At 38.9% G+C, this 17,417-nt stretch overlaps 1 protein-coding gene and 1 long non-coding RNA gene across 8 annotated transcripts in view; one reads left to right on the top strand and one right to left on the bottom strand.

Annotated features, from left to right (window-relative positions):
* LOC309606960 overlaps positions 1–14,289 on the bottom strand; it is a 69,247-nt gene extending 54,958 nt beyond the window's left edge. The window contains exon 1 of the long non-coding RNA XR_014232146.1: positions 8,081–14,289. This is a non-coding gene — a long non-coding RNA (uncharacterized lncRNA). The remainder of the gene's footprint in view (positions 1–8,080) is intronic.
* A 221-nt stretch (positions 14,290–14,510) lies between these two features.
* FHIT (fragile histidine triad diadenosine triphosphatase) overlaps positions 14,511–17,417 on the top strand; it is a 1,491,711-nt gene continuing 1,488,804 nt past the window's right edge. For 4 of the 7 annotated variants that reach the window (XM_082344849.1, XM_082344843.1, XM_082344838.1 and 1 more), the window contains exon 1: positions 14,512–14,694. The gene's annotated coding sequence lies outside the window, so the exon portion shown is untranslated. Of the gene's footprint in view, positions 14,695–14,724; positions 14,933–17,417 lie in introns of those variants that run through there. The other 3 variants (XM_082344847.1, XM_082344840.1, XM_082344845.1) reach the window with 2 other exon arrangements.

Here is a 17,417-nt window from a genome sequence, read left to right on the forward strand (position 1 = left end):
CGTTGAGGAGATGTCAAATGGAACTAGACTCTAGTAAATGACGGAGTTGCAAGATCCAATCCCTCCTCATATGGGCAGTGGATTAACTCATTGGCCTTCCTGCCTCTTCTTTCTCAGCTTTTGCGGTTTTATCCAGAGATAGAAATGTTTCTTGTGAACCTTTTGTGTAGTTTTGGCTAGGATGCGAGATTTTCATTTTTTAATTTTTAATAAAGTGATCGCTGAAGAGCACCCCAGACTTTGCTGATTTCCTTCTCATCAGGCATACGGTGTATTCCAGAAATTCACAAATTCCTTCTATTTTTCACTGAGCTTTGGGATGAAAAGAATATGAGTTGGTTTTGTAAAATCTGGTGGGGGGGGGGCTGTTTGTGGGATTATTATGGGATTATTTTAGTATCAAACTAGAGACCAGACATCATGGTCTGTATACCCCGTTTTAATGGACTGATTCTCTTTATTACATCTTCTGTGTCTTAGTTCAGGCTGCTGTAACAAAGTATCATAAACTGGGTGGTTTATAAATAACAGAAATTTATTTCACACGATGCTGGAGGCTATAAGTCCGAGATCAGGGTGCCAGTATGATCGGGTTCTGTAAGGATTTTTTGCAGGTTGCAGACTACCAACTTCTCCTTGTATCCTCACATGATGGAAAGAGAGGGCTAGAGAGGTCTCTGGAGTCCCTTTATAAGGGCACTAATCCCATTCATGACAGTTCTACCATCATGTCCTAATTACCTCCCAAAGGCCCCACTTCCTGATAACATCACATTGAGAGCTAGGATTTCAATATATGAATTTTGGAGGAGCACAAATATTCAGTCCATTGCATTCTATTTCTCCTTGTTTCTGACAAGTGTCCAAGCATTAATGGGATCAATCAGTTGTTACACGTTTAGAGCTCTACAATTTGGAGTCATTTTGGATTTATGGACTTCTGAAGCACGTAAGATTATTAAAGTACATATACTTACAAGCAATACAAGTCCTTAAAGCAATATCAAGAAATAAAGTCATTACCACATTTTGTTTCAAACAAATCTTTATCCTGAATGGTTATATCTCATGACCCTTTATTGGGTCCCTACCAGGATGTGTCCAGACTACTTTGCCAGCTTCTCCAGTTTTCTTTCTACCTTTTCAGGTTGCAACATATTTGTTGAACACAGACCATGTGCTGCATGCAACAAGAGGCCTTAAATATTAAGACATGACTCCTGCCCTCAAGGAATATTCAGCTCTTTAGATCAGCAAATTAATCAAACCCCGTCATATTAGTTATCTGTTGCTATGTTACAAGTTACCTCAAAACTTAGCAGCTTAAAACAACAAACATTTATTATCTCACTGTTTTTGTGGGTCAGGAATCTAGGCAGAGCTTAGTGGGGTGGTTTGGCTCAGAGTTTCCCATGAGGTCACAGTCAAGTTGTCAGCTAGGGCTGCAGGCGACTGACGGCTTGACTGGGGCTAGAGGATCTGCTTCCAATCTCTCTCCTGTTGTCACTGCCAGACCTCGGTTCCTTGTTGGCTGTTGGCTGAATGCCTCAGTTCTTCAACATGTGGACCTCTGCATAGGCTGTTTTAGTGCCTTCACAACATGGCAGCTGGCTTCTCTGGGAGTGAGTGCTCATCTCTGAAGTGGTGTGCTCATTTCTGCAGTATTATACATGAGGTAGAATAATGACCAATCTGTACATGAGGAAGGGAAGTATTCACAGTTGTGAATACCAGCAGGTAGGGATTATTGGGGGCCATTTTACAGGCTAGCTCCCAAACAGGTTTTTCTGAATATTCCTTATCTTGAATAATACCATTGTCATCACCCAGTTTCTTAGTGTAAAAGATTTAGATTCATTTTCTAGATGTTCTCTCTTATTCACTCTATCAATCCTATCAATCACCAAGTTACAGATTCTACTATCTTAATATCCTTTTCATCTTTCATCCTTACTATTATTGCTTTAGTTCTGACCCTTAGCATCCATTTCGAGGGCATTTCCAATGACTATCTCTTGCTTGATTTCTCTTTTAAATAGGTTGAGTCATATGGAATTGCCATTTTTTTGGAGTCAGTTTCAGCAGTGTATTTGTCAACTTGAGCTGCCATAACGAAAATACCATAGACTAAGTGGCTTAAACAACAGCAATTCATTTTCTCACAGTTCTGAAGGCTAGAAGTCCATGATTAAGGTGCTAGAATGGTTGGGTTCTGGCAAGGATCTCTCCTTGGCTTGTAGATGGCCACAATCTCACTGTGCTCACATGACTCTTCTTTGGGTGCACACAGAGAGAGAGAGATAAAAGGAGCGAGATAGTATTGTGGTGTCTCTTCCTCTTCTTATAAGGGCACCAATCCCATCATGTGGGCCCCACCTTCATGAGCTCACCTAAACCTAATATTCTCTCAAAGACCTGATTTCCAATATCATCACATTGGGGATTAGGACCTCAACATATGAATGGGGCTGTGGCACAATTCAGTCCATAGAAGGCAATTTCACATGATTCAACCTAACATTTGTTTGCAAGAGTAATACATGTTCATGACAGTAAATCAAAGATACAAAATGACAGAAAGATGAATATAAAAATCATCAATAATTCCACCACCTGGGGATAAGTACAATTACATTTTTATGTGTTTCCCAGTTTTTAAATGTATATAATTTTCTGAAGAGTGAACTTATACCATATATTTAATTCTGTTCTCTGAACTTTCATTTAATATTATTTCTTGGGCAATTATCCGTATCATTCAACATTTTTAGAAACATTTTAAATGACAGTGACATATTTCATTTATTTAACCATTACTTTTTTGTTGAACATTAAAATAATTTCTAATTTTTCAGAAATAAGGCTGTGGGAAGAAATATCACTGATCATATACTTCTGTCTGCACACCTCTATTCTGTTACTGTTGATTCCTAGAAATAGCATGATTGGGTCAGAGGGTATGACCTTTTTGTTAATCCAAAAAAAAAAAGTTCTTACTTGATTTGCATAGCTTTTGGGAAATTTACCCACTTATTATGCTACTGGGGTGAGTATTATTATTAATTTTTATCATTATTATTTAGTAATTTGACAGGTCAAAAAAATTGTCTAATTGTTAACAGTGACCTCCTCACTGATCTTCCTGGAGCCATATCCCATTCCAGATAAGCCTCCACAGTGCTGCTAGAAAGATTTTTCTTTAAAATTCAAACTTGATCATACCACTTGCATACTAAAGCCAATCATTGGTTCCCCATTCCTTAGCAGGTCAAGCCCTTGGTCTAGGGAATTTTATCAGCCCTTTCATAACATGACTTTTGCTTATATTTCCAGTCTCATTTTTACCCTCTCTACCATATCTTCCTCTTGAGTAAAATTAAACCATTTACAGTTCTCTAAAATGCCTGTTTCGCATTTCTTTTCCTTTCCACGTGTTATTCTCTCTGTCTTGAATGCCTTTCCCCTCTTGGTTTGCAGCACTCACAAACCCTTTTCAGAGAGAAGGGAGGAGATGGATGGGGTGTTCCATTCCTGAAAATGGGAGTGCTACTGTGATCAGCACTATCCTGGACCTTCCTATCCTTGTTCCCATGGAGATTTGTTCCAGCCTTTCACATGGCAACTACACTTCTGCTCTCTGTAAAACCCCTTACATCATGATGTGCCTTCTCCCAATAATTTCTTCTAAGTAGCTTTCATAACATTTTTGTTGAATCTCCCTGGCTGCACTGGTGTTTACACTACCCTTCATATTGCCAAAGGATATCTTTCAGTCCCCATTTGCCTGATTCTGTCTTCTCAAACACTTCTTGAAGGCACCCTGAACTTCTATAATACTTGCATTTTAGCATGGTGTTGTCACTTAGTTATGTATTGTTAAGCACTGCATGTCAAAGATGCTTTTGAAGATACAAAATAAATTTCCAGTACTCAAAATACTAGTAAAAAGAGAAGCAAGAATATGTATTATAGAACACTCTCAACTCAAAGTTGAATGGTAGAGTGCAATAATGGGGACTCATATTCATTGGCTGAGAGGGTCTAGAATACATTGCTGTGTTAATGCTTATTAGCTATATGCCTACAAATATACTCAAGACATGGGAAATTATTTATTTATAGTACTTTTAATATATCGTCATTATATATGTGTTTACATATTTTAAAATAAACTATTACAGGGACAAATAGTTTCTTAAAGAATCAGAGTTTTTCAACATGGTATGTGTGATATAAACCAAGTCCCATTTGTATTTAAAACTGTGCAAGTATCATCTCCTCTAGGAAATCTTGCCTGACACTTTCCTTCCTCTGTGCCTCCTTTTATATGATTGACTTGTATTGATTTGTGATTTGCTGAAAGGTTGAGGTGTTTTATGATAAATTACAAATATAATCATCATGACCAAACTTTGATTGAATCAAGGAATCACAAAGTTGGACAGGATTTTAGATGTCACTTTGTCCAACCTCTCATTTAGCAAAAGAAGAAGTGCTGTTGCTGGTTGATGGTCACATTATGTTTGCTACGATAGCTTTCATTGTTAGAAAAGTTATCCCTCATGTTGAATAGAAAACTTCTCTGAGTGACAAGCACTTGTGGGTCTGAGTTTTAACTCTACAGAATGAATCCAACTCCCTTTTCACAAAATAGACCTTCACATGGTTGAGCCCAGCAAGAACATCTTGAGCGTTCTCTTTATTTTTATTTATTTTTTTTTTATTTAAACATTTTAAATTTAATTTATTTATTTTTGAGTCTTCTCTTTTTTAGGCTAAACATCTCCAGTTCTTGCACAGTTTTGGTGCGGGTAGAGCAGGGGCTGGTGTGTTTGGATTTCTTGCCTTCTAAAGCAACCTCATTATCTCTTTCATTTCACTTTCCTTTTCTGGGTATTTTAAGAGTTTATCTATAAGCTAAACTTTACGAATTAGCTATGACTCCTTTGGCTGCAAGTAACAAAAAACTAATTCAAACCAACTTAAATAAGACAAGTCTCATTCAACTGGCAAGTCTAAGGGGTGGCTTCAGGTAAAACTGGAATCTGGCATGCAATACCACCCGGGCTCTTTTCATCTCTCTTCACCTCTAAGCTCTGTTTACCCCTGTTTGACTTAATTCCTAAGTGGCCAAGATAACCAGCAGCCCCACACAGCTACCATTATAGCTTGTGATCATGGAAAAAGGGGGACTGTCTTTCATGGTCTCTCTGACAAACTGTCTGAAGGAATTGGCTCAGCTTGGGCCATGAGCACATCTCTGAACAAATCACGTGGCCAAATAGCTTGGAGTACTTTGGTCAAGCCTGTTTTCTCTGAACACCTTCTTCACCTGCCTCTTTGGGCAGGAACACATGTGGTTAGCCCCATCAGAGCCACCTGAATTGAGAAAGATTACTCTGTTACAAGGTCAGGGTTGGTTACCCAAAGGAGGCAATCCTGAGAAGACAAGCATACGTCTACCAAGTTACTTAACAGGCTATTCTAGAAAGGCCATGGCTCAAACATTTGAAGTCCAAAATGCAGAAATGATATGGCTGGGCAAAAACAGATGCAGTGATCAGATGGAACACCTTTTTATAATATGCAAGCCATTTTCTACTCAAAGTTTCCCAAAGGTACTTCATACATTATCAGGACTCAAACCATATTTTATTGTAATATTGAGAAGCTGCCTACAATGTGCTTAGGTTAATATTTTTAAAAAGTCATTTTTCCTCAAGAGCACAGTATATTGGTTTATGGTCATAGTGCTCACTTGCTTATATGTCTGAGTTATACTTCATTGTTTGAAGCAAGGTCATACATCCTGTTCCATTTCTAAATCTATTCTGATTTGAAAGATTCCCTTTTGTGAGACTCTTCTTTATGATATTTAAAAACTACATGGAGAGATGGAGCCTGAGCTAGATTAAAGTTGTACAAATCTGATTAACATCATCTGCTCTGTTTCAAAGGTCAGGTGCACTCAACGAATTTGCTTTGAAATTATTTTGTTTATTTTGTGGGCATATACATCATGAGCTTTTTCTAAAGGTCAAAAGTAGAGTTTGTTCTTGGATTCTAAAGCAATCTGATTTCCATTTACAGTGTGCTTTGGTGACCCTAAATGCAGAAGCAGGCCCAGTTAAGTCATACTTCCAGTTTGTGTTTGGTTTAATTTTCTCAAGAAGAAAATCCCTCCTAGATTAAGGCAGTGCTGAAATATCATTTTTTTCTAAATTACTTTTATTTTCAACTAGGTTCATAAGAGAATGCTACTCATAAATGACACCTGAACTCTGAATGTCGGTTTCATGGACATTCTGTTTTCAAAGATGTAGAAGCATTTTAGTCAGCTAGTGTCTCATCTGGAAACTAGAGCAAAGGTCAGAAAAGTTAGGACTCCTGGGTTTTATTGACATTTACATGGTAGGGGTCCTGAAGCTTTATTAATTAGTGTATGCAAAGTCACTGTGTGCTTCATAAAGAAGAGGCTCCAATAAATTATACAGTCTTATTTACTATTCAAAAAAATCAAGGATCTAGTTATATACACCAAGTATTTTTTCATTAATTATTTTAAATGATTTTTTTCCCCTTACCATATGTACTTTGCAAAGATAAAAAGAAAATCTCTCAAAGTATTTTGTATTCATGTTCATTAACATTCCAGTGGAATAATAAACCTCAAAACGATTCATGTATGAATCAGTGAGGCATGGCTAATTACAGTTTTCAGCCACACAGCCAATAACATTCACCATGAAACACGGCGTCTGTTAAATACATCTCTCTGAATTTTTGTTGGGGGAGAGTGCTAGGAAATAGGGAGGTTGCAAACTGCAATTTAAAAATGTCTAAATATTTTAGGGGCTTGTATATTATAAATCTCTTTCAGGCAAGTATTTATCACAAGCATGACATCCTGTTATCAAAACAGACAAAACCCCCGCAGATTTGCTTTAAAAACAAAACAGAAACAACCACAAGTCCTGAGAATGGACCATGTTCTGTATGAAAACAGAAGAAACTTCTTGAAACATGAGGAAATACGATTTACCATACATTTAAAAAATACATTTAATACTGAATTTTAGAATTTTCCTACTCCTTACAAAATCATCTTGATACTATGGCTCTCTCCAGTCCACAAATATATTAAAAAGGTGAAAATCTGAAAAGCACATAGCGGACACAGTAAAAGTCGAATGTCATGACTAAAACACTCAAATTTAGAAGCAATTTTGTAATGCATATTCAAAATCTTTTCTATTACATTTGTGTTTAAAATATTTTCCCTTAATGTCATCCATATTGTTGACTACCCAAAGACTACATGAATAAAAACATTAGCATCCACATTTTATTTTTTAATTTAAATTAGTGTTACTTCAACGACATAACTAATATATGGTAAAAAAAAAAAAGTTCAGAAGTCAAGAACAGTATAAAGTATTTAGAATAGAAGATACTTATGCCACCAATCCCATCTCATTGCTCCAACAATCTCATTGTTCACAATCATTTGGGATGCTCCCAGAAGTTTTCTACACAAGTGCAAGTACAAATCCACAATCTCTTATCTGCAATTCTGAAATCCAAAACGGTCTGAAAACCAAAAGGCTGACCTGATATGGGGGTATTTATAGTTTGTTTAGCCAGTATGTGTTTCGTTGCAGAAATATTAACGTTTGATGACAGGGTGCTATCCCAAGACTGTTCCAGGAATGTTAGACACTAAATGGTATAAGCACATATTACCTTTCTAAAAACCAAAAAATTGTTAATTTCCAAAACTGACCTGTCCCTAAAATTCTGGATGAGTGATTACAGACCTTGATAATTATGTGTGTAACACACAATCCTTTCGTTTACACAAATAGATCATACCATATATACTGCCTGGCAAATACTTTTATGGAATAGTTTAACATTTTCCCTTAAGACCTTACCATGGCCTACATGGTCTGGTTTCTTGTGACCTTTAACCTCATCTCTCATGACTTTTCCTCTCATTCATTTTTCTCCAGCCAAATGGGCCTCCCTGTTCTTCTTCCACCATGCCAAGCTTATTCTTATTTAAGGCCTTTGCACTTACTTTTGCCTGTCTGGAATATTCTTCTGTAGATTTCCTCACGGTTGGCCTCCTCACTTCATTGAGATCTCTGTTCAAGTGACTCCTCTTCCAAGAGGCCTTCCTGACCACCCTATCCAAGAGAAGACCATCCATCACTTTTTTAGTCCCTCACTCTGCTTATTTTCATAGCATTTTAAAAAATCAATACCTGTGATATATCATGAATTTGTGTATTAGTGTATGGTCTATTTTTTCTACTATAAGTTCCACAAGGGTAGGAATTTTTTTGACTTATTTACTGTTGTACCCCTAGCACCTTGAACAATGCCTGACATTTAGTGGGTGCTCAATAAGTATTTGTGGAATGCATTTTTTCTTTTGCCTTCAAGTTAAGCAATTCATTCGATAGTTAATAAGGCTCTCGGTTGCTCTTATGGAAAATTAAGAAGGATGTCTACCAAACTCTCATGGGCTGACCCTTGGGACACTTCCAGCATCTTTCACCACTGCCCTACCTCCACTCTAGCTCAGGGACTGGTGAATCTACTCTGCCTGAGCTCTGGCACTTGCCATGTGCTTCCTCTGCCTCTGCCTAGAACCCCCTTTCTCCTCAACTGTAGGTAGAAAAATTGACTCATTCTGGTATTGATTTCTATGCATTACGTTGATTTGCTCACCTGTTTACGTGTTTATGGCCTCCATTACAGTACAATACCAGGGACTGTGTCTGATTCATTGGTGATTCCTGTCCCCTAGCACAGTGACTGGCCCAGAGTAACCCTCAATCCATGAAAAACTAAGTTGAATTGAAGTTGCACCCCATTCTGAAGTAAATTCTCTACTAAGGAAATATACTTTTTAATTTTTAGGAAATGCTTTTAGTCGGTTTTATCCTCTAGAATGAAGAAATGCCTTTAAAGCTGCAGTGAAACCAGGGCAATGTGTTTAGAGGCATAATTTCTTGAAGGAGAGTGATAAAAAATCATAGCTTAACTCTGAGCCACCCTAGTGAGATCACAGCTTGGACACTGAGCTTAGTTTTATGTACCTTATGTTCTAGGTAACTGGAAGATGATTGCAAAAGATGGCAGTAAGAAGGATTAAGTGTGATTATTTATGAGGCATAGTTAAAAGGAGACAGCATGCATATGTTCACTAACTATAGGGAATAGACTGGTCTCTAAATATCTGATGAACAAATCCACCCAAGGAATATATTTAACACAGAACAACAAAAGGATAAATAAGATGAGAGAATTTTTAAAAAGATAGGGGAAAAATTTAGAGAATTTTCAGCGTATCATGAGGTAGCTCTTACTAACAATCAGAATTCTCCAATAGCAGCCAAAAAGCTGAGTGATTATGGGGTGAGAAATTGTGAAGGAGGTGGGAACATTTGGGTACAGCTGAGTTTCCCAACCTTTTTATACTTTGTATTATGACGCATCATTTTTTCTTTATTCTAGTACAGTATTTTTATATTGGATATGATTTTTTCCAATTAAATAAATACTGCCAAGACTCTTGTCCAAAAGTCTGGATTATAACCTGTAATATATGGCTGAGATGAATTATGTAAAGGGTTCAACTCTTTGACCTCTAGGCCTTTCCAGTTTTGAAATTCTGTTTCCATGGTAAAGATTTCTTTGTAGGTCCTGTGAGCTGTTGGGAGTGTTCGACTAAAGCAGAAGAGTATGTGACGACCAGGTTTTTACACATCAGGGTGGTCCTAAGCTTTGTGATAATGAGAGGTTATTGTGGGGTTACTTTTGTCTCTTTACTTTATGGCTTAGCTGAATGCAGTGAGTGGTACAAATATCAGGCCCTTGTAGTACCTACCCTGTTTGCTTTTGTGGCCATAACATAGTCATTCTTTTACCACATATTTATTGAGTACTTACTATTGAATAAGACAAAAACAAACTTCTTGCCTTCAGAGGCTTACATTCTATTTAGAGGTGAAAGATGATAAACAGAAAGACATAAATAGGGACTATAATTTCAAGTAAAGCTACTTGCTATGAAGAAGTGTTATTATGGCACAACCCACAGAAGTCTTTCACAAAACTGACTTCTACATTTCTCCAAAGGAGATATATGAAAGGCCAACAGGTACATGAATAGATGCTCAACATCATTAGTCATTAGGGAAATGGAAATCACAACCACAATGAGGTATCACCTCACACCTGTTAGAATGATCATCAACAAAAAGACAAGAGATAAAAAATGCTGGCAAGGATGTGATGAGAGAACCCTGTGCACTGTTGGTGGGACTGTAAACTGGTACAGCCATATGGAAAACAGTAAGGAGGATCCTCAAAAAATTAAAAATTGAACTACCAGATGATCCAGCGATTTCACTTCTGGGAATATATCCAAAGGAAATGAAAACACTAACTCAAAAAGATATATGCACTCCCATGTTCATAGGAGCATTATTTACAATAGGCAAGACATGGAAACAACCTAAGCGTCCATCAATGGAGGAATGGATAAAGAAGTTGTCAAATATATACAATATTATATGGAATGTCATAATAATGGAATATTATGCAGTCATAAAAAACAAGGAAATCCTGCTGCTTGTGACAACATGGATGGACCTTGAGGGCAGTAGGCTAAGTAAAATAAGTCAGGGAGAGAAAGACAAACTGTATGATCTCACTTATATGTGGAATCTAAAACAAAGAACAAAAAAAAAAACCCACACCAAATTCATAGAAAAAGATCAGATTTGTGGTTACCAGAGGCAGGGGCTTGGGGGAGAGGGAACTGAGGAAGGTGGTCAAAAGGTACAAACTTCCAGTTACAAGATAAATTAGTACTAGATGTGTAATGTAGAACATGACTACAGCTGCTGTACTAACACTGCTGTACGATATATAGCAAAGTTAAGACAGTACATCTTAAAGAGTTCTCATCACAAGGATAATTTTTTTCCAATTTTTTCTTTCTTTTCATTTTATCTATATGAGAAGATGAATGTTAGCTGAATGTATTGTGGTAATCATTTCACAATATATGTAAGTCAAACCATTATGCTGTAAACCTTAAATTTATACAGTGATGTACGTTAATTGTATCTCAATAAAACTGGGAAAAAAACTGTCTTTTAGGTCTAAAGACACAGTTTATGCATTTAATGCTAATTTCTCAAAAATCTTTACTTATGTTTCTTCAATATCATGAAATGAACAACACATTGTCTCCAGCAATATTTCTTTAATTTCCCTTTTCCCCTTTTCTTGATCTCATTCCTCCCCTCTCTACTAAACCCCAGTTCGTCTGAAGCTTCTCCTTAAGTCCCCAAAGAGTTCCCAGTGTAAAAGAGGTTTTTGTTGTTGCTGTTTTTGTTCAGTTTGTTTGTTTTAGTGAGGATTTAGAAAGTGCTGTCTATTTTAACTGTTCACGTGATGAGGTATACAAGGTGGTAGGCTGCTTGGTTTTTTTGTTCATTTGGTTGGTTCTTTTTGTATGTATTTATTTAATTTTGAATTATTCTTATTCTGCTAGTCTCAGTGATAAAAGCTTGTGGTGAACCAAAGCCACCTGTAGCAGATAGTACTGGTGCCCCACCAGTACATGGCAGCACCTGTATCTCTGGCTTCCTCAGGCCACTGAGCAACTCTGCCTTTCATACAGTATGATGAAGAGCCAGGGACTTAACAGCCCCTGAAAACAGCCCCCAATCATTGACTGATGGGAGATGGTGTTTAAACAATAGGGTTTTTTTGTCCCTTTGGTGGGATAGCTCAATCTAAGGCATGGGTTCCACATTGTTTCCTAGAGCTCCCCAGGAAGATTAAGCTCTGATCACCCCGAGCAGTAACATGCTTGATAGCGCACCTTCTTTGTCTGTCTTCCCTTCCCCATTTCACTTTCCTATTCTCCCACTGCAGTTTCCTGCAATTACCTCCTAAATAAACTACTTGCACTTGAATACTTGTCTCAGGATATATTTGTGGGAGAACACAAACTAAGATGTCATCTCCAGGTGATTACTAATGAAGCTGCAGATCAGACAGTTATCTCCCCACTGATTATCTCGGCACTTGGATGTCCTGGGTCCAAGGCAAGTGCCATATCTTTTTTTTTTTTTTTTAATTTTTGAATTTTTTTTTTTACACAGCAGGTTCTTATTAGTCATCCATTTTATACACATCAGTGTATACATGTCAATCCCAATCTCCCAATTCATCACACCACCACCACCACCCGCCACCGCTTTCCCCCCTTGGTGTCCATACGTTTGTTCTCTACATCTGTGTCTCAATTTCTACCCTGCAAACCGGTTCAAGTGCCATATCTTAAAGCTCTCTGTGAAAGTATGTATTGCTGAAGGTCATGCCAATCAGACAGCGTCATTCACAGCTGAATATGCATATGTTCATAGTAGGTTGCCAGACAATGGTTTAATAATCATTAGATACCACTGTTTAGATCCTAAGTATGTTCATGATATTTACCTTTTGATTGCTAAGTAGGAGATGTAATGATTATAGGCTGATACTTTCTCAGGAGAAGAGTCTAGTTGTTGAGCTTTCCAGTTTCATATGGTTCAGTAATTTCTTCCACATTTAGTCTGGCTACTGACATTTGTGTTGAAATCTCTCATGCTAATCAGCCTGAGAAAAGCTGGGACTGCTTTTTTCTCATAAAAGCTAGAAAGAACTGCTGTATTATAGGAAACAACCCCAAATTAACGGAAGATTAGGGTAGGAAGCCTGGACAGGGGTTTTAATCCCTGTGCATGAAATTAGTCTGTACACATATTGATCACATTTCTGCTGTTTTAACTGCAATTGTTTTCAATTTCACCTAGTTATTCACAATTCTCTATTATTTTATGTGGCCACAGTGTCTGTGTGATGATCTGGAAACTGACCATAATCCACTGTGACATTCTCTGAGTCAAGCTTCCTAAGACATCAGTATTTCACACCAGGACATTTTGTAGGACACCTCGCTACTATCTGTGGGGTTCAAACATCAGAAAGGATGTGAGATCTAAGACTTGGTGTAATCGCCTGCATGTAATGAAGCAGGCCAAAGAAAAAAGTGAGAGAAAAAAAAACAAAAGGAAATGGTGTCAGGGAAAGTAGGGACATATCTAAGTGTTTGTCCAAGTGTAATTGCTCTTTGTTTCTCTCTTTTAAATGTAAAAGATGACTGGCAAATGTCTCTTTTTCCTTGGCACCAGGATTGGGAGGAAAGAAAAGGGAAGGAGGCAATCTTGAAGAAGAGAGGTAGCTATAAGAAGCAGCACGGTGTAGTAACAAGAGTCTGAAGGCCAGGATTCTAGTCCCTGTTTATGAGCTGTATGCCTTTGTGAAATTATTTAGCTGTTCTATAATTTTCAGTTGCATTTTTTGCAAAATCATGTTTGCTTCTCATCCTCCACTAGACCAGGAGCATCTTGAGGTTAGGAACTGAGAATGATTCAATTTCTCCAGCACCTACATGGCAATAGGCACAGAATATACTGAATGATTTTGAATTTAAAAAGGGAGCAAGCACGAGGGCCCCACGGTGGTCAGAGATGAACTGAATTGATCTGCACCAAAGAAAGGGAGACTAGAGAATAATTCATTTAATTATTCGAAATACATTTACTGAGTGCCTATTATATATATATATATATACACATACTATATGTAATACATATAGTATGGGTGTATGTATATACTATATAAAATATTATAATAGAAATTTTATAGTATATAAATATATGGATTATATATAATAAATTTAAATTAAAATTTATAATATAAAATATACTATATATATTATAGATACTATTTATATTTTTAGGTGCTAGAAACACTGCAGTGACCAGAAAAAAACCCCATATCTACAACAGATCTTTCATTCTAAGGGGCAAGATAATAAAAAAGATAAATTATATACAATGCTTGGTTAAGGACAAGAGCTAAGGAGAAAAATAACACAAAAAAAGAAGAAAGGAATGGACAGGGGAGTCTGTGGTTCAATTTTAGTTAGGATGCCAGGGAAGGCGGAGTGCAGTCATACACCGGTTCAAGTAAGGCCTGTGAGCCCGCGTGCTGAGAGAAACAAAAGAAAGGAAGGCTTTAGGAATCAAAAAAGATCCAGAGTGAGGAAACGAAGCGAAAGGAAATTCAGACAGTGAGAAACAGTGAGGGGTGGGTAAGTTGAGCGCGTCTGGGAGGAAAGAAGGAAGCAAAAATGCAGCACAGCCTAAACAATCATTTTACTTTTTACATTTGGTAAAAAAGATTGTGTGGATTATGACGAAATCCCTTTCTGAGGGGATTCTCACCTCAGCTTCTTTCCAGAGAGCGACAGTGTTTCCCGCCCCCTAAACAGGGATTTTTGTCATTATGGCTTTTGATTGGTCCGGTGTAGGCACGTGCTCTGCTCCTATTGGCCCGCGCGTCTGTTCCCAGACGAGTAGCCATGTTGGGCCCCTTTCCCCGCCGCGGGGCCGTTTGGGAGTTGTAGTCCTTCCTCCGCTCCGTCCAGTGGAGGGACTTTTTGCCCTCTGCTCCCGGGCCCCTCAAGCAGCCACTCCCGTGGGCACACGCCCAGGAGCTGCTTCTGCCCCGTGCTCTCTCCCTCTGCCTTTCACTTCCCAGCTGCCAAGATCTTGGAAGGTAGGGGCGGGGGCAAGCCCAAGTCGACCAGTGTTTCTGCGGCGCAGATCCGGGTTTCCGCGCGCGTCTGGTCATTACTCCGGCGGTCCAGTGGAGCGGGGACTGACTGGGTCCACGCAGCTCGTTGGGAGGTAGTGGGGGGTCTGTCGGGAGGACCCTCCCACCTCACCGAACCTTCTCACGGCCAGTTCCTGAGCACCGGCCCTAACCCTAACCCGCCCCTCCTCCGCCGCATTTTGTAAGTGGGTAAACTGAGGCTTGGGGGCATGCCGGCGGTTCCAGGGACGCCCCAGCTTCTGGCTCTGGTAGTGTGGTTGGCACTGGCCGCTTCTGGATTTTTTTCAGTTTTATTGTCAAGTAGCAGGCCTCTCTGCCCCAACAGATGTATGTTAAACATACAGCTCGGGGTTCCCCAGGAGGAGGGAGGAGGGTTTGAACAAGTGTCCAGGAGAGGAGCTAAGCAGGACACGGGGAAGGCAATATTTTGGGAGAGAATTTTACATTTGGTATTGAAAAGACACAAAAAATAATTAATTATGGTGGGAGAAATAAGTACTCTGTTGGATTTCCTTACATCTATTTTATGGTTTAATGTAGTTTTTATATGAAAACATGCGGGGATTTTTAAGTTGTGTTCATGTGGGAGAAAAAGGCCGGTTAGTGGAACTGGAGCTGGATTTGCAGCTTCCTCTCTAGGATCAAATTCTGCCTCTGCTGTATGACCAGCCACTCACAGTGCTTACCGGGGAAAAAAGAACTTAACGCTCCCTGCCCAAGTGGCCCAAGGAGCTGCCAGGAGCTGAAATCTAGATGAAGTCTTGCTTGTGAAAGTTTGCCACATGCAAACTTACTCCTTTATTATTGTGCGTCTCTCAGAACTGTGCTTGGGATCAGCACAGAATACAGCCAGTGGTCATGTTAGAAAGGCTCTGACCCTTGCTGGGTCCGGGACTACCGAAAACGGCCCCGACTCGCACCTGTTAAGGTCCTGTACCTGAACTCTCCATTTTCTGGCTCCTTCTTACCGCCGGCGGCCCGGGCAGCGGAGGCTTCTGGGAGTTGTAGTCCCGCCTCTAGTTTCCCGGAGGACTGGTACTCCACCTCCCAGCGTGTCATTTGGCTTGGCGAGGTGTCTCCTGGGAGTTGAAGTCTCACTTCCAGCAGTCCTTTGGAGCAGCCCCTTGATTCGGAACTACAAATTCCATATGGCCCTGCGTTCTTGGCTGCCTGCCCTGCGTCCACTAGCTGCGAGCCGGGTGTAGTGAAATATGTTTAGAAAAATGTGTTTTTGTTGTGTTTGATTGTATACGCTCTTCCAAGTACTACGTGGGGGGGTTATTGTATACGCTTTTCTAAGTATCTTAGAAAGGAATTATGCATGCTTTCAAACAGTGCTAACACTCAACAGTTTACAGAGCATGTTCACACTGTCTCTTAATACTGTATCTCCCATTTGTAGGTAAGAAAAAAACTTGAGAAGACGATTTGTACACGGTCACACACCTAGTAATAAAATGTAATATATGTTTTATAAATAAATAGATATTACATTTAATTATAGTTTAAACCTCTCAAGAGCTATATGAGAGAAATAGCCATTTTCATATGCATTTTCCATATTAGAAAACTAAGGCTAGGAAATAGGAAAGTTAAGCAACGTGTCGAAGTTAACTAAGCTAGTGAATAGAACTACCGAGATTGTAACCCAGTCTGCTTGACAGACTCTGCTTAGAAAAAGACTCTATCTTATGGAGGTGGAGGGAGCCCGAGCTTTCTGAGTACGGAATTTGGAATCTTTCCACTATACCATGTTGCCTCTGTAGTTAAACACTGAACGATAGTGCTGCAAAAACCTTTGAGATCATTTAAATCTAAGGCAAAGATCTTGGAACAGTTCCTGGCATATAGTAGAGGTTCCACAAATGTTAGCTATATAGAGTTTTATAATACCTTTATTTTAGAGATGAAACTGGTGCAGGTGGTGAAGCAGTTTGCCCAAGGTCACACAGCTGGTCTGTGTCAGGGATGAGACTAGACCCAAACGTCTTGTTTCCAAGTCCAGGGTTATTTTCATTCTACCAGCAGACAGCTAGCAGGGACGCCATATGTGAAGCTGTTTAGATAATGGTTTCTCTCCTAATTTGTTCTTTCTAGGCCACAGACCAGGACCAATTGTTGTAAAGTCTCTTTTCTTATTATTGGTAAGGTTGTAATATTTCATGAATTCAACAAATGTTTTCTGAACATATAGCTCATCTCTCTTCAGGTACAGGGCCTCATGGATGAAAAGTAGCTAATGGGTTAGGGCTAGAAGGACCTTATAAATCATCTAATCTAACTTTTTCATTTTAAAAATTAGGGAATTGAGGTACAACATGATTCACAGCCTTCATCTCATGCCCTTGTGTCAGAAGCATTCTGTTTCTGCAAGGAGGCAGGGTTCTGGAGGCCTCATAGTCTTGTATGTGACCTTTCAGGCTCATGCTTTCTTTTAGTATCCTTGTCCTTGCCTTATTCCTGTACGTGTTTGGTGGAATGCTTTAGGAAATGTTTCTGTGTACATGCAGCTATCTTTCTTTTAATGTACATGCAGCTTCAGTATGTTCCATTTGTATTTTGGGAATTAGTCTTGTCTTGGCTCCCAATACTCTTTTATCTTTTGTCCTGTAAGACACGAGAACAAAATCTGACATTGTGTTTGCATTCACATATGTTAAAATCTA

The sequence above is a fragment of the Balaenoptera borealis genome, assembly GCF_965194805.1.
Source record: "Balaenoptera borealis genome assembly, chromosome: 12".
NCBI lineage: Eukaryota > Metazoa > Chordata > Mammalia > Artiodactyla > Balaenopteridae > Balaenoptera > Balaenoptera borealis.